The 22779-nt window shown below is 40.4% G+C and overlaps 1 long non-coding RNA gene across 1 annotated transcript in view; it reads left to right on the top strand.

Annotated features, from left to right (window-relative positions):
• Positions 1-16196: 16196 nt before the first annotated feature.
• Positions 16197-22779, top strand: part of LOC148685651 (uncharacterized) — a 102451-nt gene continuing 95868 nt past the window's right edge. The window contains exon 1 of the long non-coding RNA XR_015950062.1: positions 16197-16381. This is a non-coding gene — a long non-coding RNA (uncharacterized LOC148685651). The remainder of the gene's footprint in view (positions 16382-22779) is intronic.

Below are 22779 nucleotides of genomic sequence, written 5' to 3' on the forward strand. Positions count from 1 at the left end.
CAGTTTGCTTCGTTCTTCAATATATGATACTATTTCTCTACAGAATGGTTATCAAAAGCTTCTTTCACTACCTTATACCACTGTGAGTGATAGACCACAGAGAATATCATCTGAAGCATCCCCCATTGCAAAAATGATGAGAGTGTTCACTTGGTGTTTTCTGGTTTCAGCATCAACCCAGAAGCCATCCTAGAACTCTCAAATCTCCAAATCCAGCTGGACCAGAAACTTGCATTTTGAAAATCAAACTTTTGAAGTTGAACCATTGGGGTTGAGCTGCACAAACTTGCATCTTTTAATTCTCAGTTGGCTATCTAACTATTTTGGTGTCCTTCACTTTTTTTTATCACACTAGGCACTCTTTCCCTCATTTTTCTCTTTCACTCTGCAGTGTTTCTTCCAAACTCTGCTTGGTCTGGTTATAACACCTTTTAGTTTTTTACTCATCCTTCCTGCAGCCTGGAGTTTCTTCTCCCCAATCCAACTGGGCCAATAAATCATCTCAGTCTGACCAGAAGTGGTTAGCTGGGTAGAGTTGAGTTGCTATGCTAGTTTCCCATCAAGTAGGTTACTGTTCCTTATCAATGGTGGCAGGGGACTCCAAACTATGTGGGATCAACATTTTTCCACTTGGCAAATTGGCTCAGGCCATTTGGTTTTTGCCTACCGCATAGCAATCGTCACAACTTTGTAAGGTTTTGTGGTTAGGCATTGGGTGCATTATATATAATTTCTGCATTATGTAATGGACTATAGTGCTCATTTCCTTGTTACTTGATTCAGGGGGGGGATCTGTTTGCAGCCCCCTTAACTTGGTGCAGTATACTGACATAATTTCCTACAGTTTTCGTGAGGCATTAGTGAGGGAACAGAAGCATGCATGTGAGGAAAGAGTGGGAAGTAGCAATGTTGTCCAATGATAGTTGTTGTTGTTATATCACACCATACCTACTTGTGTGAATGAAATTTAGCATGATAGCAGTCAAAAAGCTACTGTTCTGTAACACAACAGGTACTGCAGTGTGAAAGGAACACTAGAAAATGGGGCCGAGGTGCTAGCATTGTACTGGGGGAACTAATGCATTATTCCCTGTGTCCGAACGCACCCTTATACAGTGCAATATTTTATTGCCATTAAAAAAGACTCTCTAGCAAAGGGAGTAGCAGAGATGCTAAACACATCCCACAACACACCTCAGAGTGTATTTTGACTCTAGCCTCCTCCACCTCTTCTTCCTTCCCCATCCAACAGCTAGAAATTTGAGTTTACAGAGTGTCAAGTTAAAAGCCAATGAACTACACCCAATTAAAATTTTATATTTAATATTAGGTTTTTATTAATCTAGTATTTTATTAATAGAATTTGTAAATATTTAATGCCAATTTTTGTACATACAGTACTACTCAGGCTTATTAATCTAGTAAATTTTATTAATAGTTTTTTTCTTTTTAAAAAAACCTTTTTGTTACTGCTACAGATTAATGATATGATTAAAAAAATTAAGGCACCAGATTAAAAATAACACTGTACATTTTCCTTAAATGTTCACCAATTTCTCTTACCCCTCAGTAAACTCTGCCTTTTTCTAGTTTCTCTTCACTTTCCTATTAGTGCCAGATTTCAGGTACAATAGATCTTTGTCGATTTGTGACTTTAAATTCTGTTTCAGACCTATGTTTGTTTGCATGCTTCTTGCTGGTACCGTAGTTCCTTCATTATAAGTGACCTCTTTGGTGGGGTGGTAGTTGATGTGAAGGTTCTTTAGCAGCACACACCTTGCATGCTTTATGGAATACTATTCAGTGCATTCTCTGATTTCTTCACCCCCTCCACCTTCCAAATTAGTAGCCCAGTCACATAGCCAATTGGAATATGCATGCAGTTTCTGCACAGATATGCCATTGCCTTCTCCTCTTGCTGACACTTTTGATGTTGCTCCCTTTCATCGCCGTCATCATCCTGCTCCTACAACAGACTTAACATCTAAGGCCTGATACGGGGCATAATTGGAAACTGCAAGGCCCAGATTTTAAGGCTGGGGTCCTTTTTCCTCAAAGAGACTTTTTCAGAGTTGTGACTACAAGCCAGCTATGCAGATGGTGCCATTACTTACAGCTACCGTACTTAGCATATTCTAGACTGCCATCGAAAGTGCCTCTGTGGGGCAACTCGATCCATGCAGAAGGCTTGTTCACATCTGTTCATCCCCCCACTCCAATGAAACTCTGTGCATACAACACATTGCTGTATATGTAGAAGTGTGTTTTTACCAGCTGTGTTCATGGATATGGATCTGGGCTGGGAACTACCTAGCACAGGTAGCATGTATCAATATAGATGTGCATTCAGAGATGCTGATGCACAACTTAATGGATGTGGTACCCATGAACTCCAGTTGTGCACCCTCTTGTGTGTGAACATCTGGATCAGAGACTGGCTTAGTTCAATCTGCTATTTAAATTGCAATACTGTGCATGTTTAGTCAGAAGTCAATTCTACCATGTTCAATAGGTCTTATTTGTGGGTAAGAGTGTTTCAGATTGGAGCTTTAATAATCTCTGTGTCAGAGAGTCTTCTATTCACTGAATCTACTGTTTGTGATGCTGAGGATATAGTCTACATTTTGTTGAAGTTTTTGGAAAAAAGTCACATTGATTTTTTTTATTTTAATAAATGTTGAAGTCTGCAAAGTGACTGAAACTGCTAAATATGTAATATATGGATGTTCCTACGTGGCTTGAGATCAGTCCAGATATTTCCCATCTGCTGGCCACAGTTGTCTGGCGGGGGGGGGGCATTGGAAAATTGATCGTTCAGAAGCTGTAACCCAGTGAGTCACTGATGCATCTATTTCCCCCCATTTTGTACACTGAACAACATGCACTTTCCATGCTGAACTAGTAAACCAGGTTTTGAATTCCACCTGTGTTTTGTTGAGGTCACACACATATTGTAGAACTTCTTTATACATATAGCCCAGTAATAAATTTCGCCATATGGTGCTTTGCTGCTGCTGTAAATCAGTTTTAGTATGAGCACCATCTCTGCTCTGGTCATCTCTTTTTCCATTCTTGCTTCTTTTTTCATATCTGTTGGATCTCACAGTCCAGAATCCATGGAATGCTAATGTGTATTTAGCATCTATTTGACCGCAGAAACAACCTGGTTGATAAGTCACATGGTGCAGCCTTTGCTGGACTGTACCATTTTCAGAACAGAGGTGGGAGAATGGCATGTTTCAGTGATCTGCCATATTAAGACCATTCCATGTATAAACAAAAGTAGTAGTATTTCAAGAAAATTGTTAAGTTGAATTCCTTTCATTTGACATTTAACATTTCCTGTCCCTGTGGTTGCACCAGGTGATTGCCGAGATGGGTTTGTCCTTGTGACCACTGTATTATCAATGTCAACATTTAGCCATTTTACTTTCCATACAAGTGTAAAAGCCATAGAATCTTACAAACTCAATTTTTTGAATCTTACAATTTTTGAGTGTCTCCCTACTGCCCCCTGGTGCCCTAATAGGATGATCTCCCCATTTCTATGTGTTTTCTCTTTGTGATGTCATTGCTCAGGGCACATGGGGCAATTTCCAAGGAATTTTTGTCCAGTTTGTTCGATTCTGAACTGTTTTTTGATAGGAAAGAAATATAGGAAGCTGTCTATTGAGCCATCTAGCTCAGTATTGTCTATACTGACTGGTAGTGGCTTTCCATTATTTGAAACAGGATTTTCTCAGCTCTACCTGTAAAGGAACAAGGAGTGGAGAAGTCTTAGTAGGAAGGCAATTAAGAAAACACTTCACACAAGTTGGGACTGTGTGAACCAAAATTTTCCAAGAATTACCAAGGAGTTGTCAGTGTTAGCAAAGACACTTAAATAACCCAGATGGAGTCCAGAGGGGAAAGTCCTGACAATACTTTACTAAGCAAACTGAACAAAATATGTGCATAATTTGAGGACAAATAAAAAGAGGTTTTGTCTCTGTTTTGCACATAGCAAGAATATATTCCCCTAAACAAACATAGTTAGAGTATGTACCAGCTCAGTGAAAATCATGCTATTGTGTCTGGTTGCTAAGCAACACCTCCACCCATCCTACTCTTAGCTAATTGACTTCAACACTAACAGTATTAACCCTTACATTACAAACTGAATGATCGCTGCTGTTGCACTTTATTGGATACAACCAAGTTTGCCTCCTTTCCAGATAGACCACAGGGAGGGGAAAGTAATTGCTCAGATGAACAAACAGCATGAAAATGTGGTGTATATATTAAGAAAAGTGCTTCTTAAAACATGTAGTTTCTCTGTGGTTGTTACTGCTGAAGAGCAACATTAAGGCACCAATGTAGATGTGCCTTGGAGCCTTGGCATGTTGACACAAGAGCTTGAAGATCTAGAATCATAGAATCATAGAGTTGGAAGAGACCACGAGGGCTATCCAGTCCAACCCCCTGCCAAGCAGGAAACACCATCAAAGCATTCTTGACATATGCCTGTCAAGCCTCTGCTTAAAGACTTCCAAAGAAGGAGACTCCACCACACTCCTTGGCAGCAAATTCCACTGTCGAACAGCTCTTACTGTCAGGAAGTTCTTCCTAATGTTTAGGTGGAATCTTCTTTCTTGTAGTTTGAATCCATTGCTCCGTGTCCGCGTCTCTGGAGCAGCAGAAAACAACCTTTCTCCCTCCTCTATATGACATCCTTTTATATATTTGAACATGGCTATCATATAACCCCTTAACCTTCTCTTTTCCAGGCTAAACATACCCAGCTCCCTAAGCCGTTACTCATAAGGCATCGTTTCCAGGCCTTTGACCATTTTGGTTGCCCTCTTCTGGACACGTTCCAGCTTGTAAGTATCCTTCTTGAACTGTGGTGCCCAGATCTGGACACAGTACTCCAGGTGAGGTCTGACCAGAGCAGAATACAGTGGTACTATTACTTCCCTTGATCTAGATGCTATACTCCTATTGATGCAGCCCAGAATTGCATTGGCTTTTTTAGCTGCTACTCACACTGTTGACTCATGTCAAATTTGTGGTCTACCAAGACTCCTAGATCCTTTTCACATGTACTGCTTTCAAGCCAGGTGTCACCCATCCTGTATTTGTGCCTTTCATTTTTTTTTTGCCCAAGTGTAGTACTTTACATTTCTCCTTGTTAAGATTCATCTTGTTTGCTTTGGCCCAGTTGTCTAATCTGTTAAGGTCATTTTGAAGTGTGATCCTGTCCTCTGGGGTATTAGCCACCCCTCCCAATTTGGTGTCATCTGCAAACTTGATCAGGATGCCCTCAAGCCCATCACCCAAGTCATTGATAAAGATGTTGAATAAGACTGGGCCCAAGACAGAACCCTGTGGCACCCCACTAGTGCCACAAGACCTGTCATTTACAGTTTATGTGCTTGCTGCAGAACACTGGTTTATCTGCAGCAATACAAATGCTTAGTGAGGAGGCATGGCTACTTCCTTTCCCTGTCTTCCTTGGTTTTAATATTGCTGGCAGGAGCAGCATATCCTGTCATGCCACCTGAGGCAAAATGGGAAACTGTCATGCTGCCCTGCCCCTGCCCCCCTGCCCTGCCAAAGCCTTCTTTGTCCAGGTTGCGCAGCAGTGACTATGAAGCAGTGGCAGTGCGTTTCAGCAAGATCTTGCTTAAATTCCACAAGATCTCGTGTACTCCACCAGATCTCACGAGATTTTGGAGAGATGTCACCAGAAGCCAGCACCACAGCTAGCAGAGGCGGTCTGGAGCCCAAGAGGCCTCAGCCTGCCTCATGGGTGGCGGGCCCTGATTGCTGGGATCTCTGTTGCTGTCCTATCTGTTCTCTAGCATTTGGCATCATGTGTCTAGTAGAAGGGAGCCTCAGAGAAGCCCAAGCTTTGAAATTCCTTGCTTTTGTCAGCCTCATTATAACAGCCTGGATGTTATTAAAATGCTGCTCTTCATCTACTAATAATCCTTTTGCTCCTCTATCTCTGCCACATGAACTTTAGAACATTGTGAAACATTTCTGTAGTTTAACTTGTCTTCCCCCCCCCCAAGTTCATTGATCAAACATTTGTACATTTTAATGTTATAAATAATTGAAGAGCCTTCATAGGTTTTTTTCCAGTGTTAAAATTAAGTTTTCTGTTCTGCCTTTTCAAAGTAGAACAAGGGAGAAGCATAATTGAATCCATAAAAGGCTGCTGAATGCAAGGAACTCGGTCTTCCTCTTGTATGTGAGACTCTCTTCATTTTCACTTTGATTGCTGAGAAAAGGGAAGTGTGACTTGGGAGGCTTTAACAAAAAAAAAACCTTCCACCAGGTTGCTCATAAGGATGGATGAGGAAGACAAGTGGGCTTCCGTTTAAAGGGGAGCCGCCCTAATTTGCACTTTCTGAAACCACAGCCATCCTTCAGAATTCACACTTTTCTAAATTTTGTGATGCAGTTCTCCAGCCAACTCATGTGGACAAAAATGCATATACTGGTGTGTGTGTGTGTGTGTGTGTGTGTGTGTGTGTGTGTTAAAATGCAAATATTAGTGAAAATAACAAAACAAAAAAGTTTAGTATTTCAAGGGAAATTGCTTCGCAAAAAGGCGAATATTGGGCATACAAATGTGTACATTAAGAGAAGTTCACACTGGAATGAGGCTGAATTTTCATGTAGCAACATTTGTAAATGTGAAGACCTGAACTTAAGACTGGGAAAAATGAGAAAAGCGTCACTTGTGAAAAGACCCTATAGCTCCAGTCTTTACAACGCAGAGGAGTGCAATATATCGAAATGTGTTGACTTGCTTCACACTAAGTGTACATTAGAATCGGGCTATAAAATGACAGTACTGGAAACATCAAACATGAACTCTAGATGTGAGATGAAATCCTGACCCTCTTCCCCCTAACAGAATCTGGATTCCAGAGCTGCCTCCTACGCTTTCCCTTAATCGTTTCCAGTTTTATCCTGCGGCTGAATGCTGCCACTGAACTGAATCAGCATTATAGATAGTGATGAGCAAAGCTTATGCTTCCAGCTTCTAGATGCGTCTTTCAACCAGATGCATATCCAGCACTTATCAAAACCTCTTGTTCAAACCTCCTTGGTTGCTGGGAATTTCATGAGAACAAGTTCCCAGGAGACGCTCCTTCCTGGCTCAGGCTGAGCAGAAAATATTGTGAGAACAGCAAATCAAATATTCTGAATCCGTTAGCATCAGCCTTCCAATTGTCTGCCGTCTGCTTCTCTGGGAAAGAGCAAGTCACTTGTTGCTGCTCCCTCTATAGTGTGTGTATATATAAATATATATATTTATCCACAATAAAAACCACTCAACTAAGGTTGCATGAAAATGAGGATGAATCCTATGAATCTTCATGATAAGTGTTCTAAACCATGAAGACTACTTGTTTCTCCTTCCCCTAACTGCAGTTTCACTCGCTATGAATTTTATGAAAATTGTGTTAAGGGAAATGCAGATTTACTGAAAGCACTAAAGACTGTGTTGATGGAGCTAGCTACCCTGAGTCATCCATTCTAATAGTGAATCCATTCGACTCAAAATTGCTACCATATTGCGAGTAGCTGGAGGAGATGCACACAAAAATTGCCTAGCAGTCTTATCCTGTAAAGATGTTGTTCCAAAGCTTATAGAACTGGGCTAAAGGGTCCCAGCACAACTTAAACTTTGGGGTTTCCCCCTTGTTTCTGTCACAACTTGTGAGAGTGGCTGTGGTCCAATGGATAGCGATTGTGTTTGGATGATCACCCCATCATGCGGACAAGTGCTGTGTGAGCTTGCATTCCTTACCCCTTATTTCTTCCTACTGTGGGCTGGCACTCCTGGCTTGCATTAAGCCAGAGTTTCTCATTACATCGAAACCAAGAGTCACTGGTTTTTAATGCCAATTAACACATCAGGACTGGTATTGATATAATACTGTTGATTCGTATTGATATGATATTATTGTTACTATGTTACTATTGTTACTATGTTACTATTGTTACTATGAATTTGAATATGGCACAGAACTTCAGTTAAATCCAAGACTGCATATATAACTTACTGTGTTCATATTGATTGCAATTTTTATGGTTGTGTCTTGATTGCTTTCTTCTGAGAAACCAGCTGCCTTTGGCCCTGCCTCACCTGTCACCTGGAGGCAGTCACTTCACCAGGCTTCCTGAATAGTTTCCATCCTAGCTGATAACTAAAAGAACTGTAACTTGAAGAACTAGTGCTTGAGCTTGATTTTTTTCTTCCTCCCTCCCCATCCCCTTTTTGTGTGTGCCATGTCTCTAAGATTATAAGCCTGTACGAACATACTACTGATTTTTGTAGGCTGTCATGGGAGCCTTTTGGGCTAAATAATTAATTAAAGCATCTGGTTTGCATGCAGAAGGTCCCTGATTCAATTCCTGGCATGTCCGGGTAGAACCTGGTGGTCTTTCAGAAGAGCTGGTGGAGACGCTGTGGAGTCTCATCTCCTTCGCCACCTGCTCTTTTATATAACCCTATGGGTGTGGAGCTTCTCTAATATTTAGATCATATATGTTGCTCACACAGAAACTTCATTTGACTATCAAATCTCCAGAAACCATAAACTGGCTTGAGAGACTATGCAAGGAGTTCAACATAGTATTATGGCAATCATTCTATATCAGGGAAAGCATTCCAGGTTGCCAGAGGGAATGATCACCCCTATCCTGCCCTTGGGTGCTGTTCTGGAGGTTCCGCTGACATCCCCAGAACCAGTGGGGAAAGGAGAGATGGAAAAAACCCTGTTGCAATAGTTTTATATATTGGCTACATGGGGGGAGACATGAAAGGTGTGGGATGGGATGGGGATCTCCAAAAAGAAGATTATAACCTAAGGTCAGGTGATTTCACCTTAAGTGAAAATGAACTGCATAGGACATAATGCCTTGGAATGAGTGTGTGTGTGATGTTATTTCTTTTAAATATTAATCATGAAAAATGGAAAGCTTTATTGTAAAGATGACAAATGCTACTGTGACTCAAGAAAAGGTTGTGTACAGGATGTGCAAGCTCGTACTTATTGATTCAACATGGTGACGGTGAGCTGCACTTTTAATGAGGGAAATAAAGCATTCTCTTAATTGGCTATAAAAGGATGTACAACACAGGGTTACAGAGACATTAGGCTCCGTAGTTATCTATTTTTTTTAACAATGCCACCTCTGAATGAATATTATATTCATTTGTTATGAAACTGAAACATTGGTTCATGTTATTGGTAAAAACAATAGCACCTTACTGGCTTTGAAATAAAAGATGAGGAGAGAATACAGCAAAAGTGACGGCCCCCTTCCTATAGTTTGGGGTGTGTCTTGAAAATCTTTTAGAGTTAATATCCCAGTTATAGCCATGATGCTAAAAGAGAGAAACATGAATTGCATGTCACTCCACTGAAGAAACTTTTGACATTGCATACCTTCGCAAAGGGCAGTTCTCCAGCTCCTCCTTGTCCATAGAATCAAAATATTCCCAGGTTGAAACTTTGAGATCCCAATAACAGTAAACTGGCTTCAAAGTAACAGAAGAAAACAACAGAAGTATTCAAGTTCCACTAGCTGAGAGAAATGAAGCAGAGAACTCAACCACAGCAAAAGAAGGAAGGAAATTAGACACTTAAACATTCGTCACATTTTACGAAGAGTAATTAACAACAGAGATAAGGAAACAATCTTAAAATATATGATGTTCAGAGTATCACTTAAAACTTTACTGTACTACACAAAATGTGAAATAAGCTTTTATGTTTTAGGAGCAATTCAGAAACCACTTCCAGTAAAAACACAGCCTGGCAAAGGATTTCATCATTTTTCTTCATTAGAGCACTGTTATATTGCAGAAACATGTAAAATGAAGACACGAGAATACATTTCATGCAATGATTGATCTTTATGTACAACACAGAGTATTTTAAGTTTTCCCCCCAGAGTGGAAGTCCTACTTAAAGACCCATCCGAAGATTTCCTTAGAAATTATTCAAGATATGACACCAAATTACTGAAGAGATTAAATCAGTTATTTGACCAGCATGCTTGTCAACCTGTAGGCAGCTTCGGCTGTTGTTGTCAGGCATTCTAGATTGGTCAAGACAGCCTGCATCCCAAGAGCATAACCTCAGTAAGGGGAAAAATAATCACAAAGGACCCTCCAGAATGTGAAAGGCAGGAGAAATTCCAAAATGCACCAGCCAGGGCTGTGTTGTTTTGAAAATCTGTAAAACAAAATCTGTCAAGTGATCTGTCTGTAATGATTAATTTTATATGGTGCAACCTACTACTTTTTATAGCATACCAGGCTCTGTGGAATAAATATCACTATTACTCTTTTCTTGTAAAGAAGGAGGAAAAGATTTTTGCTTTTCTGAGGGGCACAGATTCATTGGATGAGTCTATGAAAGGTTTGTTGAAATTTGGTTGGCTTTCCTTTGAAACACCAAACTGGGACACACTAATTTTGTCTTGAGTTTTACAATGCAACCCCATGGTTCAAAAGTAGCCATTCTACATGTGATAAAAATTTCTCCAAGTTGTCACCACCCACATTTAGAATGATTTATCTCCTTATTTTATATGCAATTTGACATACACCTTTGCCCAATATCTTGGGTAAGATATCCTCTCTCAAAATAATCTGTCACACAGGTATGGAAATAGTGTCATGCGCTGCTTGAAGAAATGGCAGAATACATATGAAACAAATAAATATGCACAGTAATTTGTCAAAAATGCTAAGTTTGTGATTTACCTTGTTATCACCTGAGAGAACACCTGGTCCCCTACAGACCAGCCTGTATATTAAGGGTGGCCAGCCAGAGAGGCTCTTTTGATGGTCTTGTCTTTATTGGAGTTTGGTGATAATGCAAGGGAGAGCCTTCTTGGTGGTGACACTGCAGCTTGTGAACACCCTCCCCTCTGAGTTATGACTGGCAGTTGAGATTTCAGCAACAGTTAAAACTTGGGTTCTGCATTCAGGCATTTGCTGAACTTTAGTGATTATTCTGGTTGCAATTTATCTGCCTCTATTTTTATGCTGCTGGTTTATGCTGATAAATTGTATTTTAAAATGTGACCCGCTCTTAAATTTCCTGTCTTGAAGAGCAGGGTTGAAATGCTTTTTAAAAAGGCATGTAATTTATCCAAATCTGTCTTTTGAGATAAAAAGCGTTTGATGTATGAACATTTATTTATTTATTTTACTCTAGTACATCATTAAATAAACATTTATACAAACTCTTGCTTCACCCTAAACTTTCCCCCAAGTAAATCCTGTTTTAAATAGGAAATTTTCATTCGAGAGGTATAATAAATGTTCGTTCCTTTAATATGAACATTACTGTAATCTAATGTGAATAAAAGTCACTTGAGATATGAGAAGGCAACAGCTCCTTTACGGCTAGTGTCATAGCACAAGCAACAAAAGGGAAACCCTTGTTAATCCATTGGAAATATCATGTTAATAAATGAAAATGAGATAATGACTTTTGTGGCTAGCTGAATCTTGTCTAAAGTCTCTTATGAGCTTCATGTGTCTCAATTAGGGACTATGTCACACGTTCGGCTGCAGGCTGAGCGCAGTAAAGAAAGTTCGGCTGCAGGCTAAGCACAGTAAAACAAACAGACAAACAAATCTAAAATAAACAAGTTAAGGCTTTGCTGCTTTTGCTCCTCTCCCGTTTTGCACCTCCTGTTAGAAGTATCATGGTAAACTTGCAGGAGGAACTTCAGCAACTCTCTCAGTCAATTTACTGTACATTAGTTTGAACTTTGTTTTCTTTCTAGATAAGTAGCATTAGGAGTAGACATAATGCCTTGGAAATGGGATGCAGTGAAAGCATATGGGGCCACAGTGGCATTTTTCACTGATAGCTCCTTCCCTCTGCTAGTGGAACAGTAATTAGGATCTAAGCCATGCATCCTCAAACTGCGGCCCTCCAGATGTTTTGGCCTACAACTCCCATGATCCCTAGCTAACAGGACCAGTGGTCAGGGATGATGGGAATTGTAGTCCAAAACATCTGGAGGGCCGAAGTTTGGGGATGCCTGATCTAAGCCATAACCTTAGCATTTATGGGTGGAGCTGCAGAGATCTGAAAGACACCTGCCAAACATGCTTTGCAATGAGTAGGGAGCCTCATACCTTTCACATCTTGCTGAACTCCAATTCCCATCAGCCCCAGCCAGCGATGATGGGAGTTTTAGTCCAGCAACATCTGGAGGGCAAACTTTATCCCTCCCAGCTGCAGAAACTAACAGAACGGCAGACATCGCACCTCACAACCCTCTCAGTGTTCAATTACTTAATCCATCCTGTGGTATGTGAAAGCTTATGCCATAATAAATCTGTTAGCCACAAATCTCTTCGTTGGTTTTGTGACAACAGAGTAACTGGGCTACCCTTTTGGAAATTAAACTAGATTACCTACATTTTATTGTAGGGTACATACAAAAACTACCCTGAGAAAATATACAAACATTTGAAATCACTAGTGAGTCAGTATACCATCTGCATAAATATCAATTAACATTTAGCATATGAAATAAGTCCTGAAGGGAAGAGAGAGAGCGAGAGAGAGAGCAGTGTTATCAACAAAGGCCTGGCCAGAAATCATCACAGGCTACTTGAATCTCTGCAAATACTTTGTCTAAATATAACCTCTTCAAAATATAATGAGGTTAATTTTCCCATTATTTCTGGCATTATTTTTTTAAATGTAGCTCTTTAAGAGTCCACTCATTATACATTCATTTGGTATTCATGGGAAGAGTGGTGATCATAATGAATTCATTTGGTATTCATATGAATGTCACATACAGTTTCATAGAGATACTATTGTAATTCTGCTTTAGTGTAGCTATTTTCTCCCTTTTTCATTCACTATTTTTTTTTCATCTTATTGCTTTCTATGGAAGGGAGGGACACAGCAACACAGCCTGAAAAAAAGATATTTTATCCCTTCTGTGGATTTATTTATTTCACTTTGGAGGTTTATATTATCCTTACTTTTTAATCCACAAATCGTTTACTCCTGAGTGGTCACCCTTTAAATGAGTCTGATTGCTGTATGTAAGGATAGCTGAGAAAATTGATTCAGTTTGCATTTAAATATGAACCTACCTAATTTGCACGTGCCAAAACAAGATGTGAACCAGAATACAGCCATCCTTTGTCATTTGTACTTCTTCAAATTTGTCCAGTTTCCAGTGACGTAGTCCCATTTGCCCCCTTATCCAATAGCGGGGGGGGGGGGGACCTTCCCTCCAACATACACTGAATAAAACCCCAGTAATGGGATGTCTATTCTGTGATATAGTGGCCTGAACCAAACGTGTTAACCTACATGTATCCTGATAAGTATTCTTCAAGATGGGCTACAACAATTCAATAATTTTTCCAGTACTTGTTTTATACTTCTGTTTTAACAGTGCAAATGAGTGCAAGTTGGAAATGGTTTTAGGTTTACTGTCAGATCAATGACTGTTTCCTGTTCTTTGTTGTACAAAATGTCAGCTTAACATATATGCTCTCTCTACTTCTTACATACTCAGGAAGTAATGAGCCATTTGTTCCATTCAGTTCTTCTGTCTTGTCTGGAACAACATGTGAGATTTCATTTCTCCATTTAATGACTAACACGGTGGCCTATGCAAACATCAATAGCTTTTCCAGAGCACTTATTTTTATCTATATAGCTAGCTAGATAACTCCTTTTCCAGATACAAACTGCAGAGGCGGATTTTGCTGGGACCCTAAATATGCATCCTTAGAAGTTCCATTGATTTCAATTGAATTTGCTTTTATTTGGGTTTTTTTTTGGGGGGGGTCTATACCACCAACGTTAAGGGGATGGTGAACAGCATTCAATCAACAATAAAATTTAATTTCTATGAGAAGTACAAAATCCATCACAAATTAGTAGACCAGCTTAATACATCAACATAGTTGTATCATGCCACAGTGAAAGACTGGATAAAAAGATGAGTCATCTCTAAATGCCACCACTATTGGTGTCGATTTGGAGTGTATTCAAAAGGACAGGTGCTGCCACAGTAACACCCTTGACCTTACTGGGCATATGAAGAAGCTTGAGGGCATATGATGCTACTAAGAGCATCTCTCCTTAGGACTGAAGTAACCAGGCAGAAATATATAAGGTGAAATGTTTCCAGCAGGGGTGCCAACTTGAATAAAATATAGGAAGGGGGGAGTTTAGCCCCGCCCCACATAATCAATCACATCATGTGGTGCACACACACCATTTGAATGGCAATGCCCATCAATTTGGGGGCCCCAGTCCCCTCAAGTATTGTATTGGGGGGCAATGACTCCTTAGCCCCTAGGAATTGGCTCCTATGGTCCCGGGAGCTATCCTATTCCCATGTTGTCCAGGGCCAATAGCAAGGCCATAAACCTGGCTCATCAGTATGCTGGCAACCTGTGCAGCTTTTTTTCACCACAGGTCTTATGCACAGGGTTGGCCCAAGACATTTTGGAACCCGAGGCATAACCACAAAATGGCACCCTCCCTGCCAGGGAAAAGGGGGCGGGTGAAGGTCGACATCAGGAACAAGGGGAGAGTGAAGATCAACACTGGCAACAAGGGGAGGAATAAATATCTTAATTGGGAACAATGGGGAAATCAAATCAATCTCACCTGATGATTGAAGTAGGAATCAAAGGTATGTCAAAGGCGGTGGGAGGAGCTCACTCTTATCAGGCTGGGCAGGTGCAGAGGCCAGGAGACCGCAGAGAGAATTTCTTTCCTGGGAGGAGACCAGCAGAGCCTCCTGTTTGCTGAGAGGCTGGTGAGGCATGCTGGGTGGGGGGGCTGCCAAAGAGGCTACAGATCTGGACTCCAAGAAGCGCACCACAAGTGTTGTTACCACTGCAGCAGCAGTTGCTACAGCAGCAGGCAATGCATTGCTGGAGGGCAGACCTGCTGCCTTGGTGGTCATCTCACCTTGCCTCATGGGTGAGCCAACCCTGCTTTTTTAGGACACCCCCTTCTCCAGAACACCCTCCAGACTTCCTGGAGCATTCTGCACTAGCTGTAGCTTTGAGACCAACCTTAAAGGAAGCCATACATAGTGCCATGGCAGCAATCCAGTCTCAAGGTTACCAGCACTTGGAGTATCATAGCTAAGCTATACTGATCCAGGAATGTCCATAATGTTCACAGCAGGTGAAACTAGCAGAATCCACTGTTAGCCATTGAAGCCATTTGGACCTCCTCCATTGGGGGGCATAGCTGCCAAGTTTTCACTTTTCTCGCGAGGAAGCCTATTCAGCATAAGGGAAAATCCCTGTAAAAAAGGGATAACTTGGCAGCTATGTTGGGGGGGGGGAACCATCCTGCAGCACCTGACAAGTTATGTACCTGCTTCCTCAGTGGGAATGCAACCCAGCCCAGAACAAGCAACAAAACCATTTCCTGGACATGGGGGAACTGCTCACCCACAGAGACTTTGATTTACAATGAGGTTTTATGCATATTTATGTAGGATTGCCTTTTTGTTTTTGTTTTAAAGAAGCAGCTAAAGTATACACTGGGTGCTGTACACAGTTGGATAAAAATAGTCAGATCCCTACGCATTGTTTATGACATTTTCTCTACCAGTTTCCTATTATAATTGGATCTTGCCTCTCATACTTAAATAATTCCTTCTCTTTCAAGGTAAGCATCTTCAAATGTAATAGTGTTTAAGTGTCCAGTACATTATCCATGCCTGTAGACTACATTATCTTCTTTAAAACACACACACACACACACACACAATTCCACCCTATTTGTCAGACAGGACTTACCCTTTATGAAACGATTCTAGCTGGTTTATTTCTCCAGATGTTTTGTGATCTCATCCTTTATTAATGCTTCTAGAATCTCGCCTACCACTGAGGTCAGACATACTGGTCTATTAATTCCTAGTTCTTTTTCCAATCCCTTTTCTTTCAGGCCAGGGCTGTATTTTCTCCTCTTCAGTCCCTTGATGTCTTCCCTTTCTCAGAGGAGTTACGATAAAATCTCCATTATTGAACCAGTAATCTTTTCAGTGATCTTGTTAAAGATTCCCCAGTACATACCCTCTTCCATCATGAAATTTTTAACCTCCAGTGAATTTAACTTACACAAGACTTATTCTGATATGGAACTATCATGTCCTAGAAACTTTACTTCATTCAGCTTCATGAACACAGAGGAGAAAAATAAGCTAGGCTATGGGGATTTTGATTTTTGCCATCAAAATTAATGGGATTTTGCCATTATGGGGTTTGACATGTCCAACATAAATGCTTCCCTCTTGCTGATGTCTACTGTGTCCAATCTGTGTGCATCCACCTGCCTGAGAGAAGGTCAGTATCTCCAGTTTGTACATCATATTTTGAGTGGGAAGTTAGATTCATTCACCTGCACCCCTTCAAGCAGGTAATTGGTGGTGTCAAAGCTGATGGCACAAACCTGTGCTAGGGGATGGGCAGGCAATCTTGACCCATGCAGATTCTGGGGGTTTTGACTGTTTGATTAAAAATAATAATAAACCCCATACATTCAGCACCTTTTTTGTGATGACCATCATTCTTACTGAGGCCAATCATATAAAACACCCAGATAGCAGCTTAATATGAAAGAAGTAAAGAGATACAGGAAAACTACATATCAATATATTTTGTAAAAGCTTCTGCTTTTAATTGGGATATGAGTACAGTGGTACCTCAGGTTAAGAACTTAATTTGTTCCGGAGGTCCGTTCTTAACCTGAAACTGTTCTTAACCTGAGGTACCACTTTAGCTAATGGGACCTCCCGCTGCTGCCGCCGCACGATTTCTGTTCTCGTCCTGAAGTAAAGTTCTTAAGCCAAGGTACTATTTCTGGGTTAGTGGAGTCTGTAACCCGAAGTGTCTGTAACCCGAGGTACCACTGTACCTCCTGCAAAAGATCGAAAGATCTGTCAATTTCGGTTCACTTAGGTTCTCATTTTCTCATCTTAAGTTCCATTCTTCAAATTTCTGCAGCAATTTGTGATTTTTTTTCATTTTAAAAAATCATGAAAATTCATCAACGTTTTGGTGTGATATTCTTTCCTAATGAATATGTTTTCACACAGGGTTTTGACCAATCAACCCACTTTTTGCAAGCAGCTTTTTCTAACACAATTCATTTTGTATGCCCCCCCTTTTCGCAAACATACATTTTTGTAAATATTGATTGGTCAGAGAACAGCATGACAAAATTACAGTAAGTGTGAATTTCAAAGAATATCTGTATTTCAGTTTTTTTTAAAAAAAAGCATGAATTTGATAGATTATCCTTTAATCTGAACCAAATTTTTCACCTATCCCTACCTCCTCTACCCCCTCTACATCTCATGTGTGTGAAGTAAGCTGAGGTAAGAATCTTTAAATGTCTTAGGTTAGTACTTCATGCATTACCACACTTATAATGTTCATGGAATTAGGGAGACCTTCTGGTCAATGGAGTCCATGCTATAAGCAGAGGAGGGTATTCCTTCCTTGTTGGGATGAGGATCTCATCCAAGCCTCTCTCCTGAATCAGAGGGCATCAAAACACAATGGGACAGTGCCATTCAATTTCTTGAGTCTCTTAAGCGTGGAGAGATACGTTGCAATTCCAAAGCATTTTACCCTGAATCTAATTAGAAATTACAAGAATATTGGACTTGCCACCAGTTATTTCAACCTGTCAGAAAACAAATCTTTAAAAGTCATTATTTGAACAGCAATCTGAGTTGTTTGTTACAAGAGGGTCTCCAATGACACCACCAACCCACAATTAAAAGCCTGCAGGATATTAATATTAACAATGTAAATAATGGACAATTCTTCAAAGGGCAAAAGAAACTTGTCCCTAATTTTTCAAAGGATATGCTTTAGTTAACTAAGGCTAATTAGCCATGATCCTCTCATGAATAGCAAAAAATAATACATTTGCTTTGGTAATTTTCTTAAATAGATGATAATTGAACAAAACTATTTTCCAGATTACACTTAGAGGGATAATAATATGTTAGCAAACGTGTACAGATTTTTGAACTTTTTTTGTTGAAATGATAAAAGTAGCTACATATTTGTCTCACTCCTATGTGATGAAAATTCTGTTGGGACAAAACTCTAGTACAGTCTTTTGGAAGAGCCCTACAGCATTCTGCTGGTATGAATATACCTTTTATGTATATGTCTTCCAATCAATACATACATACATTGCAAATAATGTTATTTATGTTGGGTGAGACCTAGTCTAAGGTATATTTTATGCAGAGTTTGTAGAAAGTGGTTGCTGTTTACTATATAACATGTTCATTTACAAAATAATAGCCAGTTGGGATAAAGTAGCCGTTACTTACTGTAAGTTTTCACATTTGTTAGAGGGACACTGCAAATTGTAATATGGACTTCTGCATATTTCTACTAGCAGTGGCACCCAAAATCCATGGTGGGAAATTAAATACTAAATGCTGCTTCTCATCTGTCACACACACATTTCCCTCCTCATATATGTCCACATTGTATGAATGTTTTTCCTGTCGGTAGGAAGAATAAGCCTTCTCTAACTCGTTAAAAGTTCACTTTCTCACTTTATTAATTGCATACATACTTCATCGGAGAGAAGGGAGAGAAATGATCTCATGCTTTTTTAGTAGCTTGGCTAAGACATTACGGGGTTTATAGCCTCACTAAGCCAGGGGGTTCCTGCAGCTCTGGTTACAAGGTTCATACACCATCAAATCCATTTCATGTTTTATATGCTTTGCAGACTGTCTCTCCTTCCTGGATGATTGTTGCTGTAATTACACAAATGATCTGCTCTACTGTCACATCCAGTCAAAGGTGTCATCTAAAATTTAAAAAATCATGTAAAAACTATAGATGTTACATTGCTGCTGCTGCTTCTTTTTTCCCTTTCTTTTTTAAAGCAGACAGTTAAGACCAGATCTTATTTCACAAATGTTTGTTCCATTTCTTGGGTACCTTTCCTCTTTATCAGGAGCCATCTAAGTCAACAGACAAGCTCTAGAATTTTGTGGGACTCCTGCTCAGGATAAATAGCTTTTGGATGGAAGCCATATGTTGGGATAATGCTGGAAGGGATGGTCGTGTGGTCAGGTGATACCTTTAAGGTGAAATCAGATACCATAGTAATGCAGACCAGCTCCTACGTCTAAGTGTCCTAGAGACAACATGTGGCCTATGAGCCACATCCAATGTACTTAAGCATCACTCTAGCACACTTCCTTTCTCACCCATCCGTTCTCATTATTATGAAGCTTGAAAAATGGGAAACTGCAGATAAACCACAGACTGGAGGCTGTGACAGAGAAGCTTTTAAAATTGATTGCTGGGGGGAACCCGGCAGGAGCTGAGGAACATCTGGATCAGGAGAAATCATCCCTAAGGGATGAGGGTGAAAACGTTTATGACTGTCCAAATGAGGGGGGGGGTAAAACTTGGCAATTAAAGTGCAGTGGGACCTGATAGGTGACAGAGACGTTTGGAAAGACACACCATGTATTGGTGTTTATATGCTGATGTTACATGAAGGAATGCTAGTTGTTGTTGTTTAGTTGTTTAGTTGTGTCCGACTCTTCGTGATCCCATGGAGAGGGAATGCTACCCTTGGACTAAAAAAAAAAGCTTTCCTTTTCAGTCTGTCTATCTATATCTGTCTGTCTGTCTGTCTGTCTGTCTGTCTGTCTGTCTGTCTGTCTGTCTATCATCTCCCAAAATATATCCTCTATTTAATTAACATTAGTGGACAGTGTAGTAGGATTATGACACTCACCTGACCCCCTGACACCTGAGTTGCTGCTGCTTAATATGTGCTCTACGTGGGGCTACCTTTGAAGGTGACCCGGAAACTACAACTAATCCAGAATGCGGCAGCTGGACTGGTGACTGGGAGCGGCTGCTGAGACCACATAACACCGGTCCTGAAAGACCTACATTGGCTCCCAATACGTTTCCGAGCACAATTCAAATGTTGGTGCTGACCCTTAAAGCCCTAAACGGCCTTGGCCCACTATACCTGAAGGAGCATCTCCTCCCCCATCGCTCTGCCCGGACACTGAGGTCCAGTGCCGAGGGCCTTCTGGCGGTTCCCTTGTTGCGAGAAGCCAAGTTGCAGGGAACCAGGCAGAGGGTCTTCTTGGTAGTGGCACCCACCCTGTGGAGCGCCCTCCCACCAGATGTCAAAGCGAACAACAACTACCAGACTTTTAGACTGAGAAGACATCTGAAGGCAGCCCTGTTTAGGGAAGCTTTTAATGTTGAATGGACTACTATATTTTAATATTTTGTTGGAAGCTGCCCAGAGTGGCTGGGGAAACCCAAACAGATGGGCGGGGTATTAAAAAAATATATTATTATTATTAGACAGGAGGGGAGATGTAGTGTGCTGGAGATGCAGTGACTGAGCCAATATGGCACTCCTTCACTTCTTCACCTCTCCTGCTTTGCTTCCTGGTAAGCAATAGTTACTCAGCAGTCGGGAGGTCAGGTGAGTTTCCTTGCCTCACCACGATGTCTGCTCCTGTTACTAACCTTCAGGTTCAGACAAGTTTTATCAAAGCTAGATGAAAACAGTTCCCCTGTTCTCTCTTAAAATGCACTTTTCAACTCCCCCGCCCACCTTGAAGACCTTCCAGCAGAAGCAGTAAATTCGGCAAAGGAGACAACATTTGGCACTACGCAGTACATTTAAAAACAAATACATTGTTAACTTCCCCTTGCTTCACTCTTGAAAAATTGGTGCAAGTAGATTATACTAGGGAATTGTTTTCTGAGACCATCACAATGCAGTGACATGAAATCTGTTATTTTGTCACAGACACTGGTCTTTCCTAAAAGTACAGCGGGAGAATCCTTTCCGAGCTACAGAACTCTGTATGTCAATGGCAAGCTTTCGATTTACTGTAGCATGGTTTTGTCAACATTTATCAGAATAAAGATAGTATGCATTTCTTCGGAGACAGATTTCTACAGTTCAGCTGAATTTTGAAACTGGATGTGTCCGCTGACCCATTACTAGCCTGGGTGTTTTCATACCCAACCAGTTAATTGCCCATAAAGAGTAATAATCTAACATGACGTGAAGAACCAGATGTGACTAGTTACAACTGTATGCATTGTGCTAGGAAATCTGTTGGATTTTTTCTTTTCTTTTCTCAGAGTACAGCCAGAATTTCAGCTTTAAATCAATAATATATACCAATTATTTCACAGGGTGTCTTTGACAAAATTGTCAGAGAAATTATATCCAGAAAGGAAGCAAATGTCCTCAGATATTGCAAAGGACAACAAATGAAAGGGGCCCAAGCCAGTTGACGGAGGAGAAGAAGTTGGTAGTGGACAATAATGGGAGAATGATAAAAGCAAAGGTCTCTTGAGGGGACGTGTTGAGAGATTAACATTTATGTGAAGCAAGACTATAAACAGACTTTGTGGTAAGGATGAGCTACATTAAATGCAAAGGAAGAAGAAGCTAGTGAATAACACTGATGGGAGCCTGAACACCAATTTGGTTCACATGAATAGATTCAAGTCGATCAATTTAAAAATGTGCAAGAGGTGCCATCATGCTTCTGGCAAACCCATCACACAGTTTGTGTGAATTGACAGCTGCATCTAAGTGCTATAGCAGTGGCTTCAGAAAGTGCAGCTGACCTGCAGAAAATTATGGTGGTTGCATGTACAGTGGTTACACACAATTGCCAATTTCCAAAACTGTCACATTTACACAAACTTATCAACTTGGCAAGCATGACAGTGGCCTCAATGGCTCCTGCAGTGGGGCCACCCTGAAATGTCAACCATCCCATAGTTGGTGCAATAGTCAAAGTATGAAGCAAAGGTTTTTTTTTAATGTATCAAGAGATAGGTGTAGGGCAAAGTAAAATAAACAAGAAGAAAGTTGCCAGAGCTGTGGGAGATGACAGGGAGGAAATAAGAGGGAAGAGGTGACAGCTTATCATGAGAAAGGCAGGACAAATGGATATGAAACATTTAAATGATTTATTTTTAATAGTTCCCCTGTAACAATAAAGCATGGAGGAAACAGCAACAGTATGATGCAAGAGACTGACAAGAAAGCAGGCAAACTCAAGAAATGTGTGAAAATATATGTTGTGCTTTAGAAAACAAAAACCGGCCCATCCCAGGATTTATTTATACTAAATAAGGAGAAAGGAATGTGTGGGTTAAGGAAGCTTTCTGTATGAATGAATTAAGGGGATATTCTTCCTGCTGCAACTCCACCTGTTGTAATGTAAAGATGACTGTATTAATATAACAGTTTGGTATAAATTCATCATTTGAAATCATCTGCAAAAATTCTGCCTGTACTCTGTACGTAACTGTCAGTGCAGAGAAGAAATGTGCATAGGTGCAGTTTTGGATATTGCTCTCACTTTAAGTGCAGCTGATTTTGTTTTTATGATGCTGCAACCTAAAAATCAATTCCACTGAATGCCAAGCCAGGGGTGAGTGGGGAGAAACAAAAACCTATTTTTCCTGAAATTAGAATATATAGAGAGAAATTAGATTTTTTTTAAAAAACATCATTAATTGGGAAATAATTTAATGCTTCATAATTCAAAATGTGTGTCAGCAGCATTGAAAAAAACTTATGTTCAGGAAACTCTTCTTTCTTTGGCACCTAGCAAATTATTAAACCCAGAAAAGAACTGCTGTAGCAGAAGCAAGATCTAAAGAATATAGAACACGAGTCATTCATGATG

This window comes from Zootoca vivipara, chromosome 5, assembly GCF_965207765.1.
Source record: "Zootoca vivipara chromosome 5, rZooViv2.hap1.1, whole genome shotgun sequence".
Lineage (NCBI taxonomy): Eukaryota > Metazoa > Chordata > Lepidosauria > Squamata > Lacertidae > Zootoca > Zootoca vivipara.